General features: G+C 46.4%; 3 long non-coding RNA genes across 3 annotated transcripts in view; all 3 read right to left on the reverse strand.

Annotated features, from left to right (window-relative positions):
- Positions 1-14,650, reverse strand: part of LOC310827918 — a 211,989-nt gene that overhangs the window by 104,007 nt on the left and 93,332 nt on the right. The window lies entirely within an intron of this gene.
- Positions 1,872-2,210, reverse strand: LOC310828568. The gene is made up of 2 exons (XR_014557027.1): positions 2,137-2,210; positions 1,872-1,958 (listed from the first exon to the last, which is right to left on the reverse strand). It is a non-coding gene; the product is annotated as an uncharacterized lncRNA (long non-coding RNA).
- LOC310827900 lies at positions 4,826-8,666 on the reverse strand. The gene is made up of 3 exons (XR_014556540.1): positions 8,128-8,666; positions 5,422-5,497; positions 4,826-5,047 (listed from the first exon to the last, which is right to left on the reverse strand). It is a non-coding gene; the product is annotated as an uncharacterized lncRNA (long non-coding RNA).

Genomic DNA, 14,650 nt, shown 5'->3' on the forward strand with positions numbered 1-14,650 from the left:
TGAGAGCTCTGCATCTTTTGAGTGAGAAGGGAGAAACACCGAGAGGGAAAAAAGTACTAGATGTTTTAAACAGCAGATGTTTGAGTAAAGAAGGGATGGAGAGACACAGAGGGAAATGGCGGTTTTAAACAACGGAAATTTGAGTAAAGCAGAGGTTTGAGTAGACAAAGCAAGGGGTGGCACTGAGGGGAGGGAGCGACAGTTTAAAACAAAGTTTGAGGACAGTGAGAAAAAAGTTTGGAAGTACTGTGTTGCGTCATTTTTTAATGTTAGCTTTTGTGTAAGAGAATCCACAGAAACGATCTTCTGCAATCTTTTCTCACTTATTTGTGGAATGACATCATTAAGATATGAGATGATATTAGGGGGCAGAGGGAGCAATTGAATAGCTCAGTGCCAGATTTATGTATAAGCTAAGCAAGCTATAGGTTAGGGCCCCACTATCTTGGCCCCTCTAAAATAAATTAAGGGTAAAAACCCCCGGATGTACATTTCCAAAATATAAGATACAAAACAAATAAAATAAAACCTGCATACAGCAACAGTGGTTTGTGTTGTGTAGGCTCCTGTGATGTAAGTCATGGGCCCCACCTGCTAGCCTGCTCCCTCAAATATCACTGGTTTGCTCATTTCTATATATAGGGTGCCTACATTCTGCTGTTTGTAGTTATTAGTAGTTTGCATCATATATTTACATCTATTATTATTTCATATTATAGCAAGTTCCTAGAGACTAGATTATGAGTCTTTGTAACTTATATTTCTAAAGGAACTTTTGCTATTGCCAAATGCCAATGTTTTTGCATTAAGTTCGTTATGAATAAAAAAATCATTTTAAGTTAGAGCTTAATAAAAGTATATCAATGATTATTAATATACTTCTTAATTTTATTTCAGTTCAACAATTACTTTGATAAAATACATATTTTGTTATGTGCAAATGGCTTGAGATACCTATGAGGTCCATAAATTACCGTATAGCATATATTCAACACAAAAAGCAATGACAATTTGTTGTTGACAAAGGACAGCTGGACATATAAAGGGCCCCATTTCCTTCAGTAGCTTAGGGCCTCATCAAACCTAAATCTGGCCCTGGAGTAGCTCAAGGACAGGCATTCATGATCTCTTGACCTACAACTAAAAGGCCCATGCTCCTTGTAGGTACTAGTATGGTGGTCGAATTACTGGGGTGGCGCCTTGTCAGACAAGCTTAAAACCTCTGGGATGCACACCAGGACACCCTTTGAGGCTAGTCTTGCTATTTTCCAAAGAGAGTACGGCAGTAGCTGAGGCCAAGAGCTGAATCTGTAGCTTCGTTGTGCAGAAACCTTTATGCGCAATTGAAATCCCACTCAAAGCCTTCATGCAAGGCTTCCTTGGCGTGAAATTCACCCAGGGAGAACAGCTCCCGGGGCTTCTTGGTGGCGTCCCAGATTCACACGGTGTTTGGACAGAGCACATAAACATGCGTTTCCCTCGAGTGCCGTTTGCGTCGATATTAAACTCTCAGGGTGGCAGAGATCCCCTCCCGAAAGGATGCTGAGTTCACCTCGGAGGGGTTATGCGCAATCTGGCAGACGCCATCCATCACCACCTGTTAGCCTTTGGTAACCCTCGGGAGCACAGCTGTATAAAATGTACAGTGTGGTCGGCAGCCAATGGAGTGAGCCGGCCCAACATACGGTATGTGAGCAACTTGTAACTTTTAGTCTTGGAAGCTACGCCTGCTTTTCGCCCAGACTCTGAGGGCGTCAGAAGGTTTGAGCTGAGCTCCTAGCTTCAGACACACCCCAGGGCTTGCTAGCCTCATCCTCTGTGCGTTCCTCAGCATGACTGCCCAAGACTTCTCAGGCTATGGCAAGCGACATAAGTTTGGCATGGGTTTATTAACATTGTTCCCTCTGATCCACTCAGAGAGCCTGTGTTGTGCAGTGGTTAGCAGGCTGGACTGCGACCTTGGAAGGTAAAAGGTAAAGGGACCCCTGACCATTAGGTCCAGTCATGGCCGATTCTGGAGTTGCGGCACTCATCTCACTTCCTTGGCTGAGGGAGCCGGCGTACGGCTTCCGGGTCATGTGGCCAGCATGATTAAGCCGCTTCTGGAGAACCAGAGCAGCGCACGGAAACGCTGACCTGCGAAACCAGGGTTCAAATCCCCACTCAGCCATGAAGCTGAAATGATGAAGAAAGAATAAGAATAATAATTTTTATTTTCTATATTGTGATCTTTTTATGTGAACCGCCCTGAGGCCTCTGGGTATAGGGCGGTATATAAATTCAAATCATCATTATCATCATCATCTTACTGAGTGACATTGGGACGGTCACTGCCTCTCAACCTAAGGGATTAAATTAGGGATTGCAGGGATTAAATTAGGAGGGGGAGAATTATTTTATTTACCTGTGAGATTTTTATTCTAAGCTAAGCCACGTATGAATAATTCTCCGAAAATTCAATCATTACAGACAACCAGTGATATGAGGAATAAAGATCCACATGGAGTTAGTTGGAAGTCAATTTCTTTTTTCCTTTTTTCCTTTCCCCCTATTTTTTTTGGTGTTGTTTTTTGTTCTCCCCCCCCCCCCTTTTTCTACTCCTGTAAAAACACGCTGATTCTCAGACCGTTCACGGGCCAGATTTAGAAGGCGATTGGGCCAGATCCGGTCCCCGGGCCTTAGTTTGCCTACCCATGCTCTAAAGGGCCTGGAAATGTTGCTACCCCATCTCCTTTTTCTTTCCGCCCCCCAAAGAAGCTAGGCTCTCCTCTCTCAGAATTTGCCTAGGGAATTATGAACCTGCTAGCTCTGAACAAAATCCAAGCCGGGGGAAAGGGCAGGGACTGGATCAAGCTCACCTTGGTCTGTGGTTGGGTTTAACAAGTCCTTGAAGTTCATTCCTGAGTCTAGTTGACTCAAGAGTCCCAGTGTCCAAGAGCCAGAAAAACTTTCTAGGAACCAGACTGGAGGGAAGCAGAAGAACTTGCATAGGCCACTGAGAGGAGCCACCCTGTCTGGTTGTTGTCTGGATGAACTACATGCCCATTCCTACCTACCTACCAACCAAGCATTTTATCTCCAGAATCAATTGAATCAATTCAAAACCACTGAATTGATTTTTTAAAAAATTAAACACAGCCTTGAATCACAGAAATGAAGAGTTGGAAGGGATCCCGAGTGACGTCTAGTCCAGGCACCCCTAAACTCGGCCTTCCAGATGTTTTGGGACTACAATTTCCATCATCCCTGACCACTAGTCCTGTTAGCTAGGGATGATGGGAGTTGTAGTCCCAAAACAGCTGGAGGGCTGAGTTTGGGGGTGCCTGGTCTAGTCCAAACCCCTGCAATGCAGCTGAATAAACCCCTGCAGGTGGAGACCCAACCTCTGCTTAAAAACCTTCAGTGGTCCACCACCTTCTGAGGTCTAAAACCACAGCTCCAAAGCAAATCAAAGATTCAATGTGGTGCTCTCTCACCTCTCCCATCTCATTTAAATATTTTTGGTTCTGTGGGCAGGATGCAAACAAAGCCGGATTTAGGTTTGATGTGGCCCTAAGCCAGGCATAGGCAAACTCAGCCCTCTAGATGTTTTGGGACTACAACTCCCATCATCCCTAGCTAATAGGACCAGTGGTCAGGGTTGATGGGAATTGTAGTACCAAAACATCTAGAGGGCCAGGTTTGACTATGCCTGCCCTAAGCTACTGAAGGTACTGGGGCCCTTTATATGTCCAGCTGTCCTTTGTCAACAACAAATTCTCGCTGTTTTTTGTGTTGAATATAAGCTATATGGAAATTTATGGACCTAACAGGTGTCTAAAACCATTTGCACATGTGGAATGTAGGCACCCTATATATAGAAAAGAGCAAACCAGTGATATTTTAGGGAGCAGGCTAGCAGGCATGGCCCATGACTTACATCATAGGAGCCTACACAACACAAAACACTGTTGCTGTATGTGGGTTTTATTTTATTTGTTTTTTATCTTATATTTTGGAAATGTACATCCAGGTTTTTTGGGGGGGGGGGGCTCCCAAGAGAGTGAGGCCCTAAGCTATAGCTTGTTTAAAGGTAAAGGTAAAGGGACCCCTGACCATTAGGTCCAGTCGTGGAAGATTAAGGGGTTGCAGCGCTCATCTCGCTTTATTGGCCGAGGGAGCCGGCGTACAGCTTCCAGGTCATGTGGCCAGCATGACTAAGCCGCTTCTGGTGAACCAGAGCAGCGCACGGAAACGCCGTTTTCCTTCCCGCCGGTGTGGAACCTATTTATCTACTTGCACTTTGACATGCTTTCGAACTGCTAGGTTGGCAGGAGCTGGGACTGAGCAACAGGAGGTCACCCCGTCACGGGGATTCAAACTGCCAACCTTCTGATCGGCAAGTCCTAGGCTCTGTGGTTTAACCCACAGCGCCACCCGCGAGCTTATACGTAAATCCGGCACTGGATGTAAAGCATGTTGCTGCCAGGCTCAGAGAATAGCCACCCCATTGTTTAGACCTCCTTATGAATTTGTTGCTCCTGCCCTCAAGACTCTTGTTCTTCTCACCACCTCTGCCTATGTGCTGCAGGCCACTTTCCACCACCTCAGATGACCACCGGCTTTGCGCATGAGCCAAGAATCAGGGTGGCTTCCAACCCACCTTAAACTGTTGTTGGCTCCTGACCTCTGAGAGCCCTTTCCTCGCAAGGTTCCCGTTGCAAAATTCGTAGCCGTTGAGTCACCTCAGTGAGCTCACCTCTCCATGTGGACTTGGTGTGACATCATCACAATGGCATTCCCGTGCCTTCGAAGGTGGAAAAAATGTTAGAGAGGCCAAGGACTCTCAGGAACTCAGCCTTGAATGTATTCCATGGAAGTAGTGCCAAAAACAGAGAGAAAGAAATTCTTCATGGTGGCTCGTGGGTTTCCTGAAGGAGAAGCTTGCTTCTGAACCAGGTGAAATTTCGGTCTGATTCAGTAAGCGAATTCTCATGGAGCTGAGATTTCACTTGAAGCTTCATTGAGTAGTTGTGATGGCCCATAGTAGTCAATAGCCCTACAATAGCTATGCTCTACCTCCACTGTTGGAACGCGGGTGGTGCTGTGGGTTAAACCACAGAGCCTAGGGCTTGCCGATCAGAAGGTTGCTGGTTTGAATCCCTGCGAAGGGGTGAGCTCCCGTTCCTCAGTCCCTGCTCCTGCCTACCTAGCAGTTCGAAAACACGTCAAAGTGCAAGTAGATAAATCGGTACCGCTCCAGAGGGAAGGTAAACAGCGTTTCCGTGCATTGCTCTGGTTCTCCAGAAGTGGCTTAATCATGCTGGCCACATGACCCGGAAGCTGTACGCCGGCTCCCTCACCCAATAAAGCGAGATGAGCGCCGCAACCCCTTAGTCGTCCGTGACTGGACCTAATGGTCAGGGATCCCTTTACCTTTACCTTTATCTTTACCTCCACTGTTGGAGACACTATGCTTCTGAATACCAGTTGCTGGAAATCGTAAGTGGGGAGAGCACTGTAAATAAACAAACAAACAAATAAATAAATAAATAAAAATTTTAATTTATACCCCGCCCTTCCCGGTTCAAAAACTGGGCTCAGGGTGGCTAACATCAAATTTAAAAGACTTAATTATAAAAGTAGCATAAAATACAGTATAAAACATGAATAACAATAAAACTCAAAAATCAAAAATCAATTAGATAATCCCCAGGGCTAGCTGGCTGAATTGGTCCTACTTGGGCCAGCGAGGAGGCCAGGGCAGAATTAGCTGTGGGGTCTCAGAGCGGGTGATCTTCATAAAAGGGGAGGGGGAGGGAAGAGAAGGGTAATAAAAGATCAGACTGAATTCAAATTAAAGGCCAGGGGGAATAGCTCTGTCTTACAGGCCCAATGGAAGGAGGTTAAATCCTGAAGGGTCCTAGTCTCATGGGACAGAGCATTCCACCAGGTCGGAGCCATCACTGAAAAGGCCCTGGCCCTGGTGGAGGATAGTCTGACTTCCTTAGGGCCGGGACCTCTAAGCTATGACTATTCATGGACCTTAAGGTCCTCTGTGGGGCAGACCAGGAGAGGCGGTCCCATAAATACAAGGACTCTAAGCTGTTGTGCTCATGTCCTGCATGTGCGTTTCCCATTGGAGCATCTGGTTGGCCAAGTATGAGAACCAGATGCTTGACACCACTGGCTTTGGTTTGATCCAGCAGCTGGTTTTGTCTTATCAACCCATTTTTGCTTAAGAGCATCTAGTTGTGAAGATCCTGGTGAAGATTGCAAATGTGTGTCTTCTACTTGCTTCAGATAGTAGGACCTAAACCAACGGATTCTAAATGGAAGAAAGGAGATTCCCATTAAACATCAGGAAGAACTTTCTAATGCTAAGTTGGTCAAGAGTGGAATGGACTTTCTTAGAAGGTCATGGAGGGGAGGGGAGAGACTTCGTCAGGCAAGGCCTCCTTCCACCTGCCTTGCCCCACCCTCTGGCCCTAGGAGTCCTCATAAGGGAGCTGGTCTTGTGAAGAACTGTGAGGGGAGAGACATCGTCAGGCAAGGCCTTCTTCCACCTGCCTTGCTCCATCCTCTAGTCTCTGCTTCTCAGTTTGTATTGTATTATTTTAGGTACTGTGGCTTGCCGTTGTTTTGTTGATTATAGTTTAGAAATTATTTACAGTACAGTGGACGCTCGGGTTGCAAATGTGATCTGTGCGGATGCACGTTCTCAATCGACAGCATCCGCAATCCGCAGCGGTGCGTCTACACACGTGCAGGTTGCAATTTGGTGCTTCTGCGCACACGCAAAGCATGATTTAGCGCTTCTGCGCATGCACGACCGCCGAAACCCGGAAGTAACCCGTTCCAGTACTTCTGGTTTTCAGCGGTCCGCAATCCGAAAAAATACAACCTGAAATGTAACACGAGGTATGACTGTAGATTGTTATAAGATGTACATTTTTTGTTTCTTCAGCTTGTAAACCACCTTGAGTATTATAAGATAGAAAGACGGTATACAAATTAAAAATGATGATGATGATGATGATGATGGAGGTTTTGAAGCAGAAGCTGGGTGTTTATCTGCCAGGGATTGTTGAGCTGTGATTCTTACATTGCAGGGGGTGGAACTAGATGAACTTTCCAGCTCTACTATTCTATGATTCTATGATTCTGACAGTTGCGTGGCTACTGTACAAAGGCAAGAGGCATAGCTGTTGCACACAGCAAGCACCTGCATGCTCTAAAATCTCACAAGGCGCAAGAGTCTCTGGAATGAGCTGGCCTTGCCACATCTTTACAAGCTTGGAAGGGAGGTATGCCAACTCGTTGGGACGTCTCTGTCGCTTCCGTGCCGTTCTGAATCAGTCTTTGCCCTGATCTCAGACTCCTTAAATCAGCCTTTCTCAACCTGTGGGCCCCCAGATGTTGTCGAACTACAACTCCCATCACCCCTAGCTAGCAAGGCCAGAGCTCGGGGATGATGGGAGCTGTAGTCCAACAACATCTGGGGACCCACAGGTTGAGAACCGCTGCCTTAAATGGAGACAGCCATTTCTAGCCTCATCTTTCCTGCCATCTACCCTGAGCATAGTGGCTGCTGTGACTCCTCACCTGTTGCTGAGCCTGTAAATCTCTGCCTCGATAAAGATCTCTTCCTTATTCTTGTGTTTTGGGTGGGAGCCAAGACACTGGCTGTCAGCGACTTCCCCCAAATTTCAGAAGGGAGACATTCCCAACCTTACCTGCAGATTCCGGGGATTGAACCTGGAACCTTCTTCATTCAAGGCAGATGTTCTGCCCCTGAGCTACGGACCTTTCCCTAGCAACCTGTTGAGCTTCCAGGGCGATAGCCCTGATCAATTGTGGCAGTTCTTAATCTCTCAGCCTGGCCTTTTGAGAAGCCTTCCCAGTGCTGAGCAACAGAGGCTCCCTGCTCTGCTGAAAGTCTCTCTCTCTCTTTCTCTCTCTGTCATACACATTAAAAGAAATGATAATCATAACTTCTGGCTTGCCCTGCATGGAAAAAAAACCCCTTCACGATCCTACAGCTGTTCTCACTCTGGCATTTATAATTTTATTACTCAAATATGAGCTTTTGTTCGCCGTCCAAGCGTAATGAAAACATAATATTTCAATATAAAAATCCCCATTTACCTTTCAAGCCGCTTTCCTGTCCAACAACGTTCCCTAGCAATTTGTGTCCAAGCTGGGTCTCTCTCCCATTATTCATGCCTTCCCTGGGCTCGTTCACATTAATAGGTGCTAATTCTCCCTCTGTGACATCATCAGGGGTTCCCACGGCAACCAGCTGTGATGTCACAAACACAAGACAATGGCCCCTGGCGAAGAAGGGCAAGCCTGCGGGGAGAATGAGTCACGATGCAGCAGCTGGAACGGCCCATCAGCAAAAATATCTCTGGGCCCAAAAGCGTACCCACAAGCTGACGTCATGTGATCGTTTCTCAGCAGGCAAAGCCTGGGGCTGGATGGATGGATGGGGTGTAGACTTAATGCTCTTGCATTGGGGATTTGCTGGTGAATAATACAATGTTTAGTGATGAGCGTTTCATCAGGCTACATCCTCATGGCTGTGGTCTCAGCACGCCTCTCAATACCCATTACTGGGAACTGCAGGTGGGGAGAAGGTTTCTCAGCTCTGGTTTTGCTCGTGGACCTCCCACAAGCTTGCGGTCAGCAGCAAGATGCTGGATTTGATGGGTCTGTAGTGGTGGCTCTTGATGCCCTACTCCAGCCTCAGTCCACTCCTTGTGAAAGTCCCCAACATGTTTGAATGGTCTTTTCCTGACAATCCTCTCCAGGCTGCGGTCATCCCTGCTGCTTGTGCACCTTTTTCTTCCACGCTTTCCCCTTCCTCATAACTTTCCATTAATGTGCTTCATTACAGCACTTTGGAAACATCCAAATTCTTCTGCAATTACCTTTTGAGGCTTTCCCTCCTTATGGAGGGTCTCAGTGATGGCTTTCTGCACAACTGTCAGGTCAGCAGCCTTCTCCATGTTTGTGCTTCCTCCTGAACCAGACTGAGAGACCATTTAAAGGCTTAGGAACCCATTGCAGGTGTTATGGATTGAACAGCTACTGCACCTTTTCACAATATTCTAATTTTCTGAGATTGTTAATTTGGGTTTTTCAACAACTGTACGCCATAATCATCACAATTATAACAAATAAAGGCTTGACATATCTCACTTTGCATGTCATGAGTCTATCTCATATATTAATTTCACCTTCTAAGTTGAATTATTGAAATAAATGAACTTGTCCATGATATTCAAATTTTTTTGAGTTTCACCTGCATCTTCATCAACACAGATTGAAATTAGTGATGGCCACCAATTTGGCTACACACCAAGTAATGCTTTCCAAACACCAGTTGCTGGAAACCACAAGAGGGGAGAAGGTTCTTGAGCTCAGGACCTGCCTGTGGGTTGCCTGGATTAGATGGGTCATTGGCCTGATCCTGTGGGCTCTTCTTCCATTCTTAAGCAGCAGCGGTAGGAATGTAAAATTGAAATTGAAATACTTTATTGTCACTTGTACAACTTGTATACAGTGAGATTACACGAGCACCCCCCCCCAGCTCTCTTGGTCTTAATTCCCCTCATTTACTGACGCACACCCACCAAACCTGAGTCAGTTGCCCTGTTGTTATCTTTTCATTCAGCAGACTAACAGCCCACGGATAGAAGCTGTTCTTTACCCTGTTGGTGCGACTAATCATGCTTCTATATCTCCTGCCGAGGGCAGGAGATCAAGAAAGTGCCGGCCAGGGTGTGAATCATCCCTGAGAATTTTCCTCACTCTCCTGAGCAACGTTCTTCTGCTATTTCATCCAGCGGGTTCACGGGACAGCCCATAATATCTTGTGCTGTATTCACCACCCTCTGTAGGCACTTCCTATCAGTTGATGTCAAACCAGTGTACCACACCGTGAGGCAGTGTGAAAAGACACTTTCTATTGTTGACCGGTAGAAGGAGATCATTAAATGTTGATTGACATTCTTTCGCAAGACCCTGAGGAAATGGAGTCTCTGTTGGGTTTTCTTAACCACTTGGGTTGTATTGATTTTCCAAGTAAGGTCTTGGAGATGGCATAAAGAATAATGCATACACAACCTTAGACTTTAGACGGCGTCTAAAGTATTCAGTCAGAAATCACTGGGAGTCACTTCCAGCCCTTCTCAGGTGGGCTCCATTGCCATTCTAAGAGAACAAGAGAGGCGTTCATGGTGAGTTCTGGCACTTCTTTTTCTAGAAAAATAGCACTTCTGCTAATCTTATTTCCCCCTAATCCTCTTTAGGTGATCATTGTGCATTATCCCACTGATTTCAAAATCTGGTGCGCCAGTCCAGCTGCACTGGAGGGCAGGGACCACCTGCTATTTTTGCTAGATTTCGGCTCCCCCAAAACTGCCCTGATGGTGTGTCTGCTCTAGGACACTCCTGAGACTCCTCTGCAACAAAAGAAGCTGCCTTGCAAACACTTGGTAAAGGGACTGCTGACCATTAGGTCCAGTCGCGGATGACTCTGGGGTTGCAGCGCTCATCTCACTCTATAGGCTGAAGGAGCCGGCGTACAGCTTCCGGGTCATGTGGCCAGCATGACTAAGCCGCTTCTGGCGAACCAGAGCAGCGCACAGAAACGCCATTTACCTTCCCGCTGATGCGGTAGCTATTTATCTGCTTGCACTTTGATGTGCTTTCGAACTGCTAGGTTGGCAGGAGCAGGGACCAAGCAATGGGAGCTCACCCCGTCGCGGGGATTCGAACCGCTGACCTTCTGATCGGCAAGTCCTAGGCTCTGTGGTTTAGACCACAGCACCACTTGTGCTAAAGCTCACCAAATCTTCAGTGTCTGCAAACCATGAAGCTCAATTTCAGGATTTTATTTGCAGCATTTCCTTCTCCCCCTCAAATAAGTTCCTCTTGAACTCACTACAGTGGTACATTGGTTCTCGAACTTAATCCATTCCATGAGTCCATTCGACTCCTGGAGGTGTTCGAAAACCAAAGCATGGCTTCCGATTGGCTGCAGGAGGTTCCTGCTCTCAAGCCGGAAACCACGTCTCGGATGTTCAGCTTCCGAAAAACATTTGCAAACTGGAACACTTACTTCCAGGTTTGTGGCGTTTGGGAGCCAATTTGTTTGGCAGCTAAGCTGTTCAATAACCAAGGTACGGCTGTACGAGTTTACAGAGGTACCTCGGTTTACAAACAGCCCTGTTAACGAACTATTCGGTTTACGAACTCCGCAAAACCGAAGTAGTGTGCCGGTTTGCGAACTTTACCTCAATCTACAAACAGAATCTGAACGGTGGAAGGGCACCGGCGGTGGGAGGCCTCATGAGGGAAAGCACGCCTTGGTTTAAGAACAGATTTGGTTTAAGAATGGACTTCCGGAACGGATTAAGTTCGTAAACCGAGGTACCACTGTATATTGAATTGTATTAACTGCTTGATGAATTTGGTTTTAGTCTTATCTATACGCCAATGTGCTCTTGATAGGATTATAGTGATTGTAACATTCACTCATTTTTAATGCCGCAGTTATTATTGTGAATTGCCCTCAGCTCAGGATTGTTGTTGGGAAAGCAGGGTGCAAATATGAAATCGCACCAGTCACAACTCTTGCGTACAGGGCTTCCGGGGTCCTTGTTGGCTTGGTACTTTCGTTGACCCTCTCCCAGCATCAAAAATACCCACTGCAGTTCAACAAGGTCAGCCGTACAGCCCATCATCTCCTTTGGCACTCTTGTAGCTTTCCAAGAAGAGGAATCCAAGGGTGGGGCTTTATCAGAACACAACAGCAACAAAGCCTATCTCTATCCCGTCACTCACGGCACCGGCGTCTATCTTTAGACGCACTGATATCGCCTTTTCTCACAGCAGGGAGAGGCGAGAGGGCTGTTGTCTCAGAGGCTTAACGCACCCAGCCTTGGCCTCAGCTGACACTCTCTGTTTGGCCATATGGAAAAACGAGGAGGGATATTGAAGTGAGAAAGGACATAAGGGCATGAAAGGAGCCAGCCAGGCCAATGGCCCTCCCAATCTAGTATCCTGTTCTCACAGTGGCCAAAGAGATGCTTGGGCCTTCTCCCCTTCTTTGGTTTCCAGCAACTGGTATTCGCAAGCATTGCTGCCTCTGACTCTGCAGGCAGAGCATAAACATCAGGATGATGATGATGATGATGATGATGATTATTTATTACCTCTCTGTGGTGATCACACAGGGTCCCCGGACATTTCACCGTCTATTGATCCCTGTGCCGCCACTTTATTTCTCACTGCCACCACCCAGGCCCTACCTGGGACAATACTGAGTCCAGTCAGGGTTAAATTGGAACATAAACTTCTGTTTATTTATTGCAGTTTAACGAGCGTGTGGTTTCATGAACGGTATCGGTCAATTACAATCATGGGGTGCCTATCCTATAACTTCTGCAACCTGCTCTCACTCACTAAACCATCTCTCAGTTATTTACTTGTCTTCCTAGCTCCTAACTGATCCTGACTCAGCTTATTTCGCTACACCAACTCAACCAACCCACAGACTCCTTCCCAATCCTACTTTTCCTACTTCAACCAACCTCCCAACGAACTCCTCCCTTTGCCCCTCCCAGAGCTGGTTTTATAGTCCCTCTGACTCCACCCCCTTGGGTTCTGATTGGGTAACTTGTTTAACTATTTCACCTCCAGCACTCTCATATGTTGAAGACAGGAGGGCCTGGCGTGCTCTGGTCCATGGGGTCACAAAGAGCCGGACACGACTAAACAACAACACTCTCATATGTTAACGTCACACTCGCCCATCTGGCTGGATTTCCCCAGCCACTCTGGGCAGCTTCCAACAAGAGATTAAAAATACATTAAAAACATCAGTAGCCATCAGTAGCCTACAGTAAAGGTAAAGGGACCCCTGACCATTAGGTCCAGTCGTGACCAACTCTGGGGTTGCGGCGCTCATCTCACTTTACTGGCCGAGGGAGCCGGCGTACAGCTTCCGGGTCATGTGGCCAGCATGACTAAGCCGCTTTTGGCGAACCAGAGCAGGACACGGAAACGCCGTTTACCTTCCCACCGGAGCGGTACCTATTTATCTACTTGCACTTTGACATGCTTTGGAACTGCTAGGTTGGCAGGAGCAGGGACCGAGCAATGGGAGCTCACCCTGTCACGTGGATTCGAACCACCGACCTTCTGATCAGCAAGTCCTAGGCTCTGTGGTTTAACCCACAGCGCCACCCGCGTCCCATCAGTAGCCTAGTAGCCATCAATAGCCCTCTCTTTCATGAATTCATCCAATCCTCTTTGAAAGCTATCTAATTTGGTACCCATCACTGTCTGCAGTGGGCCCCAGTTTCCATAGTTTAGCTCTGCTTGGCAATGCACTTTGACTGGAGTGGGGGAAGGCATAGACCCGCATGGAAAGCAGACTGTTTTGTTTTATTTTATTTTTTGAATAATATTTATTAGCTTTTCAACAAGAAAACAGTTACAAAGATAGTAAAAAGAAAATACAAAAAATAATAATACAAAAACCAGAAAAGAAAAGAAAAAATAAAAACAGTTAAAAATAAATCCCTCTTTCTATTATCTTACCACTCATTTACTTATTTTCATGACTTCCTCACACCTCCCTTTTTTGTATTCCAGTTAATAGTTAGTTCAGCAAATCCATACCCTTTTTGTTTACTCTTAGTTCTTTATCTTCACATATTATAACTTCGAATTTTCATCTAATATCAATCCATTTTTACATATTCCTATTTTATCTTATTGCTAAAACCACTTCATTTCATTCCAACATCATTAACATTCAATGAAAGCAGACTGTTTTAAATCCCTTTCCTTTTCTTTCTTTTTAAAAAATGTTTTTATCAAAATCCTTTCCCCCCCAAATCTCTGTGATCGGAAGGTCCTGGAAAAAGCAGTTCAGTGTGATGAGAAGCTAGAGCTGTCCATCAAAACCAAAGTTCCTTCCGCCTCCCCACCTTGAGTTATTTCCCTGGTCGGTTCGTTTCTCAGGAAATATTGCAAAACAAAAGCCAGCCGTGTGTTTCTTTGGAGACAGCTGACGCTGCAGACGTTTGAAAGCTTAGAGAGTCCTGGGATCCACAGTGAGAAGCTTGTTTTTAAACTGCAGTTGGTGAAACAGCGCAGGAACACAGGAAGCTGTCTTAGACTCAGTCAGACCATTTGTCTGCCTTGCCCAGCAGTGGCTCTCCGGGGTTGAAAGCAGGGATTTCTCTTTCTCTGACCTACCTGTAGATGCTGGGGATTCAACCTGGAACCATCTGCGTGCAAAACAGTCACTCTGAAACAGAGCCACGACCCTTTCCCATTGTTAACAGTGCAACCCAACCAAGGCTTGTCTATTCCAACCTCATGCAATGTTTAAGCACACATTGGATGGTCACCCACCATTGATGCCTTAGTTGAGATTCCTGCATTGCATGGCGTTGGACTAGAGGACCTTTCTGGTACCTTGTTATTGCTGTTTAGCCATGTCCGACTCTTCGTGACCCCCTGGACCAGAGCATGCCAGGCACTCCTGTCTCCCACTGCCTCTCGTCCTCTGTCGTTCCCTTCTCCTTGTGCCCTCCATCTTTCCCAGCATCAGGGTCTTTTCCAGGGAGTCTTCTCTTCTCATGAGGTG

Source organism: Podarcis gaigeae (genome assembly GCF_964106915.1).
Source record: "Podarcis gaigeae genome assembly, chromosome: 12".
In the NCBI taxonomy this organism is placed as follows: Eukaryota; Metazoa; Chordata; class Lepidosauria; order Squamata; family Lacertidae; genus Podarcis; species Podarcis gaigeae.